At 42.9% G+C, this 15,141-nt stretch overlaps 2 non-coding genes across 2 annotated transcripts; both read left to right on the top strand.

The window, feature by feature from the left end:
- Positions 1 to 3,383: 3,383 nt before the first annotated feature.
- On the top strand, positions 3,384 to 3,503 carry LOC138141085 (5S ribosomal RNA). Its single transcript, XR_011162977.1, has one exon. It is a non-coding gene; the product is annotated as a 5S ribosomal RNA (ribosomal RNA).
- Positions 3,504 to 13,664: 10,161 nt separating this feature from the next.
- LOC138141084 (5S ribosomal RNA) lies at positions 13,665 to 13,784 on the top strand. The gene has a single exon (XR_011162976.1). It is a non-coding gene; the product is annotated as a 5S ribosomal RNA (ribosomal RNA).
- Positions 13,785 to 15,141: the final 1,357 nt, after the last annotated feature.

Below are 15,141 nucleotides of genomic sequence, written 5' to 3'. Positions count from 1 at the left end.
TGGATGTTGTCACGCAGGACTTTGCGATGACGCTTCGCTCCTCCTTTTCCCAATCCTTTGCCTCCTTTACCGCGACCGGTCATCTTTTCAGATTATTTCAACTGACACAAAATACCTGCACACCTCGTCCCTAGGAAGTCAACTACCGCAAAATTTCAACTAACGGAGCCTTATATAGATTCAACGGTTCACCATCGACCAATCGACGAAGTCAGCCGTTGACTTTGTTCACGTATAAAAGTACAATTTAATATGGCGGAATTTTTAGTACCCGTTTACCTTTCGACGCGTGCACGTCTAACGATCGTCAGAGTCGATTTTAATAATTGTCAGTTTTGTTTTTCATTCGTTTCATTCGAAATGGCCAGGACCAAGCAGACCGCACGCAAGTCCACCGGAGGAAAAGCCCCCAGGAAACAACTGGCTACCAAAGCGGCCAGGAAAAGCGCTCCCGCCACTGGCGGCGTCAAGAAGCCCCACCGTTACAGACCTGGTACCGTGGCTCTGCGTGAGATCCGTCGTTACCAGAAAAGTACCGAGTTGCTCATCCGCAAGCTTCCCTTTCAACGTTTGGTGAGGGAGATCGCTCAGGATTTCAAAACCGATTTGCGCTTCCAAAGCTCCGCCGTGATGGCCCTCCAGGAAGCGAGCGAAGCTTACTTGGTCGGTCTGTTCGAGGACACGAATTTGTGCGCCATCCACGCCAAACGTGTAACCATCATGCCAAAGGACATCCAACTTGCCAGACGTATTCGGGGTGAACGCGCTTAAATTTTTCCACATCGTGTTTCGGAAGAACAACACGAAACACGAATTTTATAACAAAAAAATCGGTTCTTTTCAGAACCTCAAACTTTACAGGCAAAAAAAAAAATATATCGCCCTTCAACCGGAAATGAATAAAATAAAAATGTCAATAATCGGTCGGTCCTCTCGATTCGGGTTGGGTTGCGGTCGTTCGTAAAATTTTATTGCATCCTGTCATCACCTACCTGCCAGCTGATGCTATCTATTTTATTTGGTTTCGCCGTAAGGATAGTTTTATTTCTTTTTTTCGTCGTAGATTATCGTGTGGCCCTGAAAAGGGCCATTTGTGCGTGCCCCGTTGCCGGTAGTACGATGATGACGTCGGAACGAGGCACAGCCGAACGAACATGAGTCGAGTATCCATCCACGTTTCTCACTTTTTCCTCTTCGGCGAAGCGGCCTTTTTCACCTTGACAGGAATGGCTTTGGCTGTCTTGGGTTTGGGTGCTTTGGGTTTTTTAGTCGGACCAGCCTTGTTAGATTTCTTCGCTTTGGAAGGCGATCGGGGTTTCGGGGCGGCTCTAGTTTTCTTTTCTGCCGAGGAGGCGGCCGATTTCTTGGCTTTCGCTGCGGCGGCGGAGGCAGCGACGGCGCTCTTCTTTTCGGCAGCAGTCTTCTTCGCTTTGGGGGAGGCTTGTTTTTTGGCTGTCTTCGAGGAAGCCTTGTCGGAAGTCGTCGCGACGGCGGTACGTTTGGCGGATGATTTTTTCGTCTTGGATGCGGCGGACGAAGCGGGTTTCCTCTTGTCGGAGGCGGAGGCGACTTTGGCACCACCGGAGGTGGACGAGGCGAGCTTGAACGAACCCGACGCGCCCTTACCTTTCGTCTGAACCAGAGATCCCGACGCCACGGCGCCTTTCAGATATTTCTTGATGAAAGGGGCGACCTTTTCGGCGTCGACTTTGTAATTTGCGGCGACGAACTTCTTGATGGCCTGAAGAGACGATCCTCCGCGTTCCTTGAGTCCCTTGATGGCGTTGTTTACCATCTCGGATGTCGGAGGATGGGACGGTTTCGCCCTGGGATTTTTCGCTTTTTTCTCTTTCTTCGCGTGGGATTGAGGGGTGGCAGCGGAACCGGTGGTGACCGATGATGCTGTTTGATTTTCGACGTCGGCCATCTTTCACGTTAAAACGTTAAAAGTTAATAATAATTATTGAAAAAACACTTGCTCACACACGTACACTTCGAGCACCTCGTGAACGAGAATTGAACAAAAAAATTTTCTAAGTCTTTATAAAATAGTCGCCACTGCGGACGGAAGACTGAACGCGCACCGCGTCCGCCGTCGAAGAAATTGCAGGCCTCGGAATCGTTGCCCGCGTGATGGCATCGTCCTCTTTCCTCGATCACCATCGCCACCGTGTGATCAAGCTGGCCGAACTCGGTTTCCGAAGTTTCCCTGGAGATAGCGAAGTTCGTCTCGGAACGTCGGTGGGTTTCGAATCAGGTACACGCCCCTCCAACCACCAGCCCTAAATCCGGGTCGTCACGGTTTCGATTCGGGACCGACGGTTTACGTCGGCGGTGCGGGGTAGACGCGTCGATTCCGGGAATCCATATTTCGTTCGCCGAAATATTGGTCCATCTCTTCCCGGAATACCGCGCCACCTTCTCGATTTTACGACATCTTCGCGTCGCCAAACGCTTCCGAAACGGTCGAAGCACAGAAAGGACCTGGTGTTCGAACCGAGGCAATTCCGACAACAGGATGCCGCGAACCGCCTCTCCGACGTTCAGGTCGATCGTTTTCGGCGGAAGTTGAAACGGGACGAGTCGACGACGGGTCCCGTTGCCGTCCGGACCCTTCGGGACGGCCGAAAGTCCGTCGAGAGGATCATCCGAAAGGAGACGGTCTTCATCGTCCGACCGATGCCGCACCTACGAGTTTTCCGATATTTTCTTCGACGGATCTTCAGGTTTTCTTCCTTTCTTCCGTCTTTCTCTCTTCGTAATTTCGTGTCCGACCTGCGTCGTCCGAAGTCGGGGTGAAGATCGAAGAAAAAACGCCAAAAATAACAACTCGTCAGCCACGCACACCGCGTTCGAATGTCTAACGGTCCAACTTGGATTTTCGAAGATCGCCGAATCCGAGGGACGATAAATAATAATAATAATAATAATAATGGTAATAAATAATAATGTTAATAATAATAATAATGATATGATGATTATAACGATAATTATTATAGATAGGTAAATAGAAACACAGGTCTCCTCTCGAAAATCGGAACTTCCTGATATTACTTACATATTTCGGTCGATCCAAATGTGGGAATCTCGTCGTCGTCGGAGCAAGCAGCGCGGTAGGTGGGGTGAAATTCTGGATTTTCCACCGCCGCCGGCGGTCGAAAAATGTGCGACGCGGGAGATCGCCAGTCCGTCTAGTAGTCTCTCTTGTCGTTAGAGCGTGACGTGGTGGTTGTTGTGGGATTTCCCGTTAGTTCGGTCCGACGTCGGTCGTCAGAGGGTAAGTGCATACGGAAACGAAACGCATCGCGTTTTGATGTTCATATTCGTGCATCGGAATGTTAAAAGCAATATATTTTACACCAACGATCACACCTAAACACCACGGCAACGGCCATACCACGTTGAAAAGCACCGGTTCTCGTCCGATCACCGAAGTTAAGCAACGTCGGGCGCGGTCAGTACTTGGATGGGTGACCGCTTGGGAACACCGCGTGCCGTTGCCCCCCAACACTTTTTGTTTTTTTTTGAAATCCATAGCAACCACCGAACCGATTTGTTTTTCGTGCAGGTATTCGGAAACATGCACAGACCCGTATAATGTAGATTCATAGCTTTAAGTACTAGATAATTAAGAAAACAATTTTTTTTGTCGATTAATTGTAAACAATTGCAGAATAAAAACTCGTCAAACGGTAAAGGTTGTCGTTCGATCACCGAAGGTAAGCCACGCGGGCAGCGGTCAGCACTTGGACGGGTGACCGGTTCATTATATTCCTTCCGTGAGTTTAACAAAGATAACATATGCAAATGTCGTAAGTGCGACGAGGAAGACGGCGATCTTTTAATGTAAAAAAAATATATATTAGGTTACGCGTACATGCCACTTTGACTGCTGCTTTATTTTTTTGGTTTTTAAATAATTAGAGATCTGAATTCAACATATCAGTTCTATGTTATAATGGACAGACAATGTTGTATTCTTGGCCCCTAACACGTTAAGACCAACATAAAAACTAGAATAACTTACCATTCGTTAAACGTTAAACAATTTCGAACCACGTTTTTTTGAGCTCGAACAAACTCATAACACAACACTCATTTATTAGTCACTGGACCATTGTAAAACGAGAAGAGAGAAAAACCATGCGAAACTATTTTTAAAACGAAGAGAATAAAGGTTTTAAATGGTAGGGCTGTATGACAGACTTGTCAATTATCGTGGGGGGTACGGCTGAGATTTATGACGAAATCGAGCGGCGCCGGCGGTCGGTCACTTTCACGAAAGAGGTCTAAACACGGGTCGTTTACGATACCCTCTGGTTACTAGAAAAGTTCTAGACAGATGTTTGTCGGCTTTTCGAGGTATTTATTTGTGAGTCCAAAGACTCAATGGAGTAATATCGGACTGAAATTCCAAGATTTTGCTGTGTAATCCAAAAAACTATGTTCCTCGTAACATTTAACGATGTGTTAATTCAACTATTATTTTAATTTTTCGTATACGTATTTATACTAAAAAGTACAGCGCTTCCAACAGTGAATTGTGAATTGAAAATGTTTCAAAGAAAGATCGATAGTTTTGAAAAAAATTACATATTAATAAATTTAGATAGATTTAGAAGTATACATTGCACTTACTTTTCAAAATTATTGTACTTCTGATTTGGTTGAAATAACATAATATGTAGCAGTCATAGTCTTGTGTACATTGCAGTCGCGGCTGGTGTTGGGTAAAACCTTTATTTTTTAGGGGGTCATTACCCAAATGACCTCATGGACCAGCCGTTCCTGTTAGGTTTTATATATCAAATTGATTCGTCTGTCTTTTTCATCATGCCTTCGAAAAGCGAGCTCCTGTTTCGCCAAAGTAACTGTGACGTCAATTAAATACGATAATAAAATTCGGTTTTTCCGAACTTATTGTGAGTGAGAGCAGTGAGAGCATCTTCTTTTCGTATCCCACCTCCACCCGGCGGCAGTAGTGCAGTGCTTATCAACATAATTACCGGCGTCTCGCCTCCACATTTTGACTTTTTTGTGTTTTATGTGTTCTCTAAGTCCAAAATTTTTAAATTTTTAAAAAGAGATTGCGGTACTATTCCTGTTGCTGAAATTATAATAATATATTTATTAATTTTTGTATTATATGTCTGTGTTATATTGTGTGAATTTGGAACAGCTATATCTAAAAGATATGCTTGCTTTTGTTGTTTATTTAAAATAATAATGTCTGGTCTGTTATGCTGAATGTGAATGTCAGTTAAAACTGTGCGATCAAAATATAATTTGTAATTGTCATTTTCTAAACAACTTTCTGGTTTATAAATGTAATGTGGTTGTGTATCCTTTAATAAATTGAATTTAACTGCTAAATTCATGTGTATAATTTTTGCGAATATATCATGACGTTTTTTATATTCGCTGTGAGCCAAAACGGTGCAAGATCTTGTATTGCAAATATAAAACCCTCAGCTCTTTAAAATATCTCCCATGTAAAGACTTTTGTTTTATATTTGCTATAGTGTCATATCACGAGCTCTATTGAGAAAATAATTTTTTAGTGAAGCAATTTGATTGTGTTGTAGAATTTCTAGATTTGAAAAACCCCTACCACCATTTTCGCGTGGTAAATTAAATCTTTCAACAGCAGATTTGGGGTGATGTTTACAAAATTTTGTAAAGAGAACTCTAGTTTGAATATTTATATTCTTTAAATTAGTTTTGGACCATTTTATAACACCAAAAGAATAGATTTAATTTGATTTGATTGATTAATACCTAAATATTTATAAAATTCTCCTTTATTTAAATTTTTAATGATTTCTCCTTCTTTAGTTATATATTCTAAATTTTCGTAATGACCACGACATATTGATTGATTTTCAGTTATTGTTAAGTTTTATGTCATCCATATAAAGAAGGTGATTTAATTTAATATTAATTTTATAAATTTTAAGAATTTTAATTAACCATGAATGTGGTACTGAATCATAGGCTTTTTTGTAGTCTATGAATTGTTGTTGCATTATTTTCCAAACGTTTGAGACTTAAAATATTCGTCAAATGTTCTTCTTTTTTTAAATCAGAATACCCCTGACAAATCCGAACATTTTGTTTTGCGGTAGATAAAAGTAAACATGGGCCAAGACAGAATATTAATATTCGGTGTGGAATTTTCCTGCGTTCTTGTTCATTTCTATCGAAGTGCTCACGAAAAGTTGTGAATATCAACACTTTGTAATTGTCGTAGTGAAAAATAAAAAAGATAGCTATGGGGCACAACTTATTTCGCACTTCATTAGAAAAGTAACAGTATTAAAATAAAAAAAATATTTTTCTAAATTTCGAACGTTAGGTCTATCCTGACCAGCCGCCAATTAGTGGTATTATTTTATTTTTTGCTGTTTTCCACAATAGTTATTTTTATATTAAATCATTGATTCAAAAAATTGAAATTAAAAATTCAAATTTTTGAAGGAACTCTGAAGTTTCAATGCAGTGACCATGTTGCTAGGTAACTAATAAAAAACAGTGCGTGAAATGAAAAACAGAAATAGTCGTATGCGTTTTGTATGGTTTCTATGGTTTCGATCTTACTAACAATGCAATGAAAATGACCCACTTCAGGCACAGATAACTATGCGTGAATTTCAATTTTTTGAATCAATTATATAAAAACAAAATTGATTTGGCGGCCGCTACACAAAAGTGGTGGGAGGCGAGAACCTGTTTCCGCCGGTCAATTTTAAAATTAATAAATTTTCCCTGGATACGTATTCGACTTATCCGGTACGAGTTATTTTTAAATTAACTTAATGGCCCGTTGCTCTTGTTCTTTTTACATTGAATATGCGATGTTTTGGCATCGTTAGCAATAGTACAATACTCACGCATTTTTAATCTAAAATTAACAAAACTTGAATGGATCGGGATTATCACACTTCTGAATTGAAGTTTTCATTCGTTTAAAATATAATTGATAGTAATACGTAATGCGGATTGCCTAAACGTTGCTTCCATCACGTCAACATCACACATTCACGTTCCGTAGAAATGGCGTGATGCACACGAAATCGATCCAAAAAGGCTCATAATATTTGTGTCACGCGAATCTACGTCGAAAACTAGAAAAAAAAAAAATTCAATTCGAATTTCAATAATCGAAACGATGCGTCGTCGATACTAAACGTAGGTAGTAACTAAAGTGTGATCGGGTGCGATAAAAGTGTCCGTCAATAATCATCATCCGACAATCATTTAATAGACGAACGCTAATTTTTGGCACTCACTCGGACGACAGAACCAGTCCAGACGGAAACCGGGGCGCGGGGTGGGTGGGTGGTTGTATGTCCGTGAATCTGTCCGGCGCGCGTCAACATTTCAGTTATCGTCGCGAGAGTTAAAACGAAAGGTGGTTAGTGTGAAAGTGACGTTTTTTCGTGGAGACACGTTACGAAGGGTGAGTACCTAATATAATATAAAACCAACCGAAAACCCACAATAGTGCCCCGGTTTATTATCGTGAATAGGTGTTTGGTAAATATTTTCTGTATTCCAACTAGCAAGTCTTTTATCAAAAAACTCCGGCAACATGGCTATTGTGGTATTGTTGATACCACCTAACTGAAGAACTTAGTTAATAACTAAGTCGACGATTTTATCGGGAAATTGAACGGAGAAACAAAAATAGCTCTTAGCGACAGTTGCCTGAAGTCGCAAATAACGGCGATTGACGAAATCACGTTTTTTTTATTTTAATTCCAATGAACAATACACAGGGTCACAATTATCTGTTATGTATTCTATAATGTTTTGCAAAGTAAATAATGTGAGTTGTCATGCGTAATATTAATTAGCTAAGTAATTTTTGCAAGTATTTTATGTCAGATATGCAATGTATAATAACGTAATGTTGCAAAGTATTTTAATTTTTATGCTAGGTAGAGATAATAACTCGACAATAACTCTTCTCTAATGAAAAAAAAAATAGAAAATGATTTAGGAACATAAAAAATCTCATTAAAACAGGAACAATTGAAATTAAAATAAACATAACATTCTGTACTAAAGTACAGTTTTGTTCACTCCTTTTTTCAAAGTCTTCTGTCCTCTCATTTGCACATACTGCTATTCCAAAACAGTGAAATTGTCTGTTTCAGGGAATCCTTAACGTTCCTTGCTAATGTCAACAACGTTTTCGATGAAACAAAGAGTCGTGAAAAATGTCGGCTCATTGTATTCAATAACATACGCGACTACAAAACCATCTGTATCATTTGTAGGAATCGCGGTTTTTTCGATGAGAATTCGTTCTAATTTTTTCTTTCTTAAAAAAGCTAAGTAATTTTAATTTCACTAAAGATGAACATTTAGGCTATATGCTGGGTAATGCAAATCCATCAACCATCAACTAGGTTGTTCAGCAGATGTACGATTGTTTATTTGATTTCTTCTTCCGAAGAGTTGTATTCTGGCAAAATAGAAATTTATTCATAACATAACCTCAATCAACTAAATTATTTCGAATACAATAACCACATAACTACAAGTTGGATAGGCATGGGTGCAAAATACCGATAATGCATGAAACCTAATAATAATAATAATGACATAATAAAAGTTAATTAAAAATCGCTGTTTCACGTCTTTTTCTTTTTTGTTCGAGAGTTTTTGTGGTTCTGAAAAGAACCGTTTATAAATGTGTCGAAAACGAAAAACATCTATTTCGAACTGGTGTACTTGGTGACGGCTTTGGTACCTTCGGAGACGGCGTGCTTGGCCAACTCACCGGGCAACAACAGACGCACGGCAGTTTGAATTTCTCTGCTGGTGATCGTCGAACGTTTGTTGTAGTGTGCCAGACGGGAAGCTTCAGCGGCGATACGTTCGAAGATGTCGTTCACGAAACTGTTCATTATGCTCATAGCCTTACTAGAGATACCGGTGTCGGGATGGACTTGTTTCAACACCTTGTAGATGTAGATGGCATAGCTCTCCTTCCTCCTGCGCTTCTTTTTTTTGTCGCTCTTGGAAATGTTCTTCTGAGCTTTCCCGGCCTTCTTGGCTGCCTTACCACTTGTCTTCGGCGGCATTTTTCAATTCAATTCGATTCAACAAACTCGCGAACTGCTCTGACTCGTGTGCGTGCGTTAACTTTGCACCACCACCTTTCTGATAGGTAGTGTGTTCACCAGAACCCCACCTGAAAACGGGCTCCCACCAATCGTCACGTCCTATTCTCCTATCACGGAGGCTATAAATTCGAAGCACAGCTACCAGCTTTTACAATCGACGAGTCCCGTCCGTCAGTTTTATTACTTCTCGTGGTGTCTAACGAACGAACTTAAAATGTCAGGTCGCGGTAAAGGAGGTAAAGTGAAGGGAAAAGCGAAATCCCGTTCGAGCCGTGCCGGTCTCCAGTTTCCGGTGGGTAGGATACATCGTCTTCTCAGAAAAGGAAATTACGCGGAACGCGTCGGTGCAGGAGCTCCCGTCTATTTGGCCGCCGTCATGGAGTACTTAGCCGCCGAAGTTCTAGAATTGGCAGGAAACGCTGCCCGTGACAACAAGAAGACACGTATTATACCGCGTCATCTGCAGCTGGCCATCAGAAACGACGAGGAATTGAACAAACTCCTGTCCGGAGTTACGATCGCCCAAGGCGGTGTCTTACCCAACATTCAGGCCGTACTTTTACCCAAAAAAACCGAGAAGAAACCTTAAACGAACGATCGATCCATCTCCGTGGCGAAAACTCAAAATATCGGCCCTTCTCAGGGCCACTATAGCTTTTTTTTTTCGTAAAATGACCGATGCATCTTTTCTTTTTGTATTATTATCATTTACGACTGCAATGCCAAAAGGAAAGCAAGGGGTGTTTACGATCTTGGTACATTTATCAGGTAGTCAGTTAGTAATAATTGTCCGTTGTTTCTCGAAAGAACATCATGTTTCTTTTTTTTCCTCTTATTTTTATTTTGTGGTTCTGAAAAGAACCGATTTTGTATTTCGTATTTTATTCTGGTTTTCTCGAACGGTGAAGAGCGCCAGGAAATTAACCTCCGAAACCGTAGAGGGTGCGTCCTTGACGTTTCAAAGCGTAGACGACGTCCATCGCTGTCACGGTTTTACGTTTGGCGTGTTCCGTGTAGGTGACGGCATCTCGGATGACATTTTCCAAGAACACTTTCAGGACTCCGCGAGTTTCTTCGTAGATCAAACCGGAAATACGTTTCACGCCGCCACGACGAGCCAATCTTCTGATAGCGGGTTTCGTGATGCCCTGGATGTTGTCACGCAGGACTTTGCGATGACGCTTCGCTCCTCCTTTTCCCAATCCTTTGCCTCCTTTACCGCGACCGGTCATCTTTTCAGATTATTTCAACTGACACAAAATACCTGCACACCTCGTCCCTAGGAAGTCAACTACCGCAAAATTTCAACTAACGGAGCCTTATATAGATTCAACGGTTCACCATCGACCAATCGACGAAGTCAGCCGTTGACTTTGTTCACGTATAAAAGTACAATTTAATATGGCGGAATTTTTAGTACCCGTTTACCTTTCGACGCGTGCACGTCTAACGATCGTCAGAGTCGATTTTAATAATTGTCAGTTTTGTTTTTCATTCGTTTCATTCGAAATGGCCAGGACCAAGCAGACCGCACGCAAGTCCACCGGAGGAAAAGCCCCCAGGAAACAACTGGCTACCAAAGCGGCCAGGAAAAGCGCTCCCGCCACTGGCGGCGTCAAGAAGCCCCACCGTTACAGACCTGGTACCGTGGCTCTGCGTGAGATCCGTCGTTACCAGAAAAGTACCGAGTTGCTCATCCGCAAGCTTCCCTTTCAACGTTTGGTGAGGGAGATCGCTCAGGATTTCAAAACCGATTTGCGCTTCCAAAGCTCCGCCGTGATGGCCCTCCAGGAAGCGAGCGAAGCTTACTTGGTCGGTCTGTTCGAGGACACGAATTTGTGCGCCATCCACGCCAAACGTGTAACCATCATGCCAAAGGACATCCAACTTGCCAGACGTATTCGGGTGAACGCGCTTAAATTTTTCCACATCGTGTTTCGGAAGAACAACACGAAACACGAATTTTATAACAAAAAAATCGGTTCTTTTCAGAACCTACAAACTTTACAGGCAAAAAAAAAAATATATCGCCCTTCAACCGGAAATGAATAAAATAAAAATGTCAATAATCGGTCGGTCCTCTCGATTCGGGTTGGGTTGCGGTCGTTCGTAAAATTTTATTGCATCCTGTCATCACCTACCTGCCAGCTGATGCTATCTATTTTATTTGGTTTCGCCGTAAGGATAGTTTTATTTCTTTTTTTCGTCGTAGATTATCGTGTGGCCCTGAAAAGGGCCATTTGTGCGTGCCCCGTTGCCGGTAGTACGATGATGACGTCGGAACGAGGCACAGCCGAACGAACATGAGTCGAGTATCCATCCACGTTTCTCACTTTTTCCTCTTCGGCGAAGCGGCCTTTTTCACCTTGACAGGAATGGCTTTGGCTGTCTTGGGTTTGGGTGCTTTGGGTTTTTTAGTCGGACCAGCCTTGTTAGATTTCTTCGCTTTGGAAGGGCGATCGGGGTTTCGGGGCGGCTCTAGTTTTCTTTTCTGCCGAGGAGGCGGCCGATTTCTTGGCTTTCGCTGCGGCGGCGGAGGCAGCGACGGCGCTCTTCTTTTCGGCAGCAGTCTTCTTCGCTTTGGGGGAGGCTTGTTTTTGGCTGTCTTCGAGGAAGCCTTGTCGGAAGTCGTCGCGACGGCGGTACGTTTGGCGGATGATTTTTTCGTCTTGGATGCGGCGGACGAAGCGGGTTTCCTCTTGTCGGAGGCGGAGGCGACTTTGGCACCACCGGAGGTGGACGAGGCGAGCTTGAACGAACCCGACGCGCCCTTACCTTTCGTCTGAACCAGAGATCCCGACGCCACGGCGCCTTTCAGATATTTCTTGATGAAAGGGGCGACCTTTTCGGCGTCGACTTTGTAATTTGCGGCGACGAACTTCTTGATGGCCTGAAGAGACGATCCTCCGCGTTCCTTGAGTCCCTTGATGGCGTTGTTTACCATCTCGGATGTCGGAGGATGGGACGGTTTCGCCCTGGGATTTTTCGCTTTTTTCTCTTTCTTCGCGTGGGATTGAGGGGTGGCAGCGGAACCGGTGGTGACCGATGATGCTGTTTGATTTTCGACGTCGGCCATCTTTCACGTTAAAACGTTAAAAGTTAATAATAATTATTGAAAAAACACTTGCTCACACACGTACACTTCGAGCACCTCGTGAACGAGAATTGAACAAAAAAATTTTCTAAGTCTTTATAAAATAGTCGCCACTGCGGACGGAAGACTGAACGCGCACCGCGTCCGCCGTCGAAGAAATTGCAGGCCTCGGAATCGTTGCCCGCGTGATGGCATCGTCCTCTTTCCTCGATCACCATCGCCACCGTGTGATCAAGCTGGCCGAACTCGGTTTCCGAAGTTTCCCTGGAGATAGCGAAGTTCGTCTCGGAACGTCGGTGGGTTTCGAATCAGGTACACGCCCCTCCAACCACCAGCCCTAAATCCGGGTCGTCACGGTTTCGATTCGGGACCGACGGTTTACGTCGGCGGTGCGGGGTAGACGCGTCGATTCCGGGAATCCATATTTCGTTCGCCGAAATATTGGTCCATCTCTTCCCGGAATACCGCGCCACCTTCTCGATTTTACGACATCTTCGCGTCGCCAAACGCTTCCGAAACGGTCGAAGCACAGAAAGGACCTGGTGTTCGAACCGAGGCAATTCCGACAACAGGATGCCGCGAACCGCCTCTCCGACGTTCAGGTCGATCGTTTTCGGCGGAAGTTGAAACGGGACGAGTCGACGACGGGTCCCGTTGCCGTCCGGACCCTTCGGGACGGCCGAAAGTCCGTCGAGAGGATCATCCGAAAGGAGACGGTCTTCATCGTCCGACCGATGCCGCACCTACGAGTTTTCCGATATTTTCTTCGACGGATCTTCAGGTTTTCTTCCTTTCTTCCGTCTTTCTCTCTTCGTAATTTCGTGTCCGACCTGCGTCGTCCGAAGTCGGGGTGAAGATCGAAGAAAAAACGCAAAAATAACAACTCGTCAGCCACGCACACCGCGTTCGAATGTCTAACGGTCCAACTTGGATTTTCGAAGATCGCCGAATCCGAGGGACGATAAATAATAATAATAATAATAATAATGGTAATAAATAATAATGTTAATAATAATAATAATGATATGATGATTATAACGATAATTATTATAGATAGGTAAATAGAAACACAGGTCTCCTCTCGAAAATCGGAACTTCCTGATATTACTTACATATTTCGGTCGATCCAAATGTGGGAATCTCGTCGTCGTCGGAGCAAGCAGCGCGGTAGGTGGGGTGAATTCTGGATTTTCCACCGCCGCCGGCGGTCGAAAAATGTGCGACGCGGGAGATCGCCAGTCCGTCTAGTAGTCTCTCTTGTCGTTAGAGCGTGACGTGGTGGTTGTTGTGGGATTTCCCGTTAGTTCGGTCCGACGTCGGTCGTCAGAGGGTAAGTGCATACGGAAACGAAACGCATCGCGTTTTGATGTTCATATTCGTGCATCGGAATGTTAAAAGCAATATATTTTACACCAACGATCACACCTAAACACCACGGCAACGGCCATACCACGTTGAAAAGCACCGGTTCTCGTCCGATCACCGAAGTTAAGCAACGTCGGGCGCGGTCAGTACTTGGATGGGTGACCGCTTGGGAACACCGCGTGCCGTTGCCCCCCAACACTTTTTGTTTTTTTTTGAAATCCATAGCAACCACCGAACCGATTTGTTTTTCGTGCAGGTATTCGGAAACATGCACAGACCCGTATAATGTAGATTCATAGCTTTAAGTACTAGATAATTAAGAAAACAATTTTTTTTGTCGATTAATTGTAAACAATTGCAGAATAAAAACTCGTCAAACGGTAAAGGTTGTCGTTCGATCACCGAAGGTAAGCCACGCGGGCAGCGGTCAGCACTTGGACGGGTGACCGGTTCATTATATTCCTTCCGTGAGTTTAACAAAGATAACATATGCAAATGTCGTAAGTGCGACGAGGAAGACGGCGATCTTTTAATGTAAAAAAAATATATATTAGGTTACGCGTACATGCCACTTTGACTGCTGCTTTATTTTTTTGGTTTTTAAATAATTAGAGATCTGAATTCAACATATCAGTTCTATGTTATAATGGACAGACAATGTTGTATTCTTGGCCCCTAACACGTTAAGACCAACATAAAAACTAGAATAACTTACCATTCGTTAAACGTTAAACAATTTCGAACCACGTTTTTTTGAGCTCGAACAAACTCATAACACAACACTCATTTATTAGTCACTGGACCATTGTAAAACGAGAAGAGAGAAAAACCATGCGAAACTATTTTTAAAACGAAGAGAATAAAGGTTTTAAATGGTAGGGCTGTATGACAGACTTGTCAATTATCGTGGGGGGTACGGCTGAGATTTATGACGAAATCGAGCGGCGCCGGCGGTCGGTCACTTTCACGAAAGAGGTCTAAACACGGGTCGTTTACGATACCCTCTGGTTACTAGAAAAGTTCTAGACAGATGTTTGTCGGCTTTTCGAGGTATTTATTTGTGAGTCCAAAGACTCAATGGAGTAATATCGGACTGAAATTCCAAGATTTTGCTGTGTAATCCAAAAAACTATGTTCCTCGTAACATTTAACGATGTGTTAATTCAACTATTATTTTAATTTTTCGTATACGTATTTATACTAAAAAGTACAGCGCTTCCAACAGTGAATTGTGAATTGAAAATGTTTCAAAGAAAGATCGATAGTTTTGAAAAAAATTACATATTAATAAATTTAGATAGATTTAGAAGTATACATTGCACTTACTTTTCAAAATTATTGTACTTCTGATTTGGTTGAAATAACATAATATGTAGCAGTCATAGTCTTGTGTACATTGCAGTCGCGGCTGGTGTTGGGTAAAACCTTTATTTTTTAGGGGGTCATTACCCAAATGACCTCATGGACCAGCCGTTCCTGTTAGGTTTTATATATCAAATTGATTCGTCTGTCTTTTTCATCATGCCTTCGAAAAGCGAGCTCCTGTTT

The sequence above is a fragment of the Tenebrio molitor genome, unplaced genomic scaffold (genome assembly GCF_963966145.1).
Source record: "Tenebrio molitor unplaced genomic scaffold, icTenMoli1.1 SCAFFOLD_884, whole genome shotgun sequence".
NCBI lineage: Eukaryota > Metazoa > Arthropoda > Insecta > Coleoptera > Tenebrionidae > Tenebrio > Tenebrio molitor.
The sequence above is the reverse complement of the archived record's forward strand: the minus strand, read 5'-3'. Positions and strand labels throughout refer to the sequence as shown.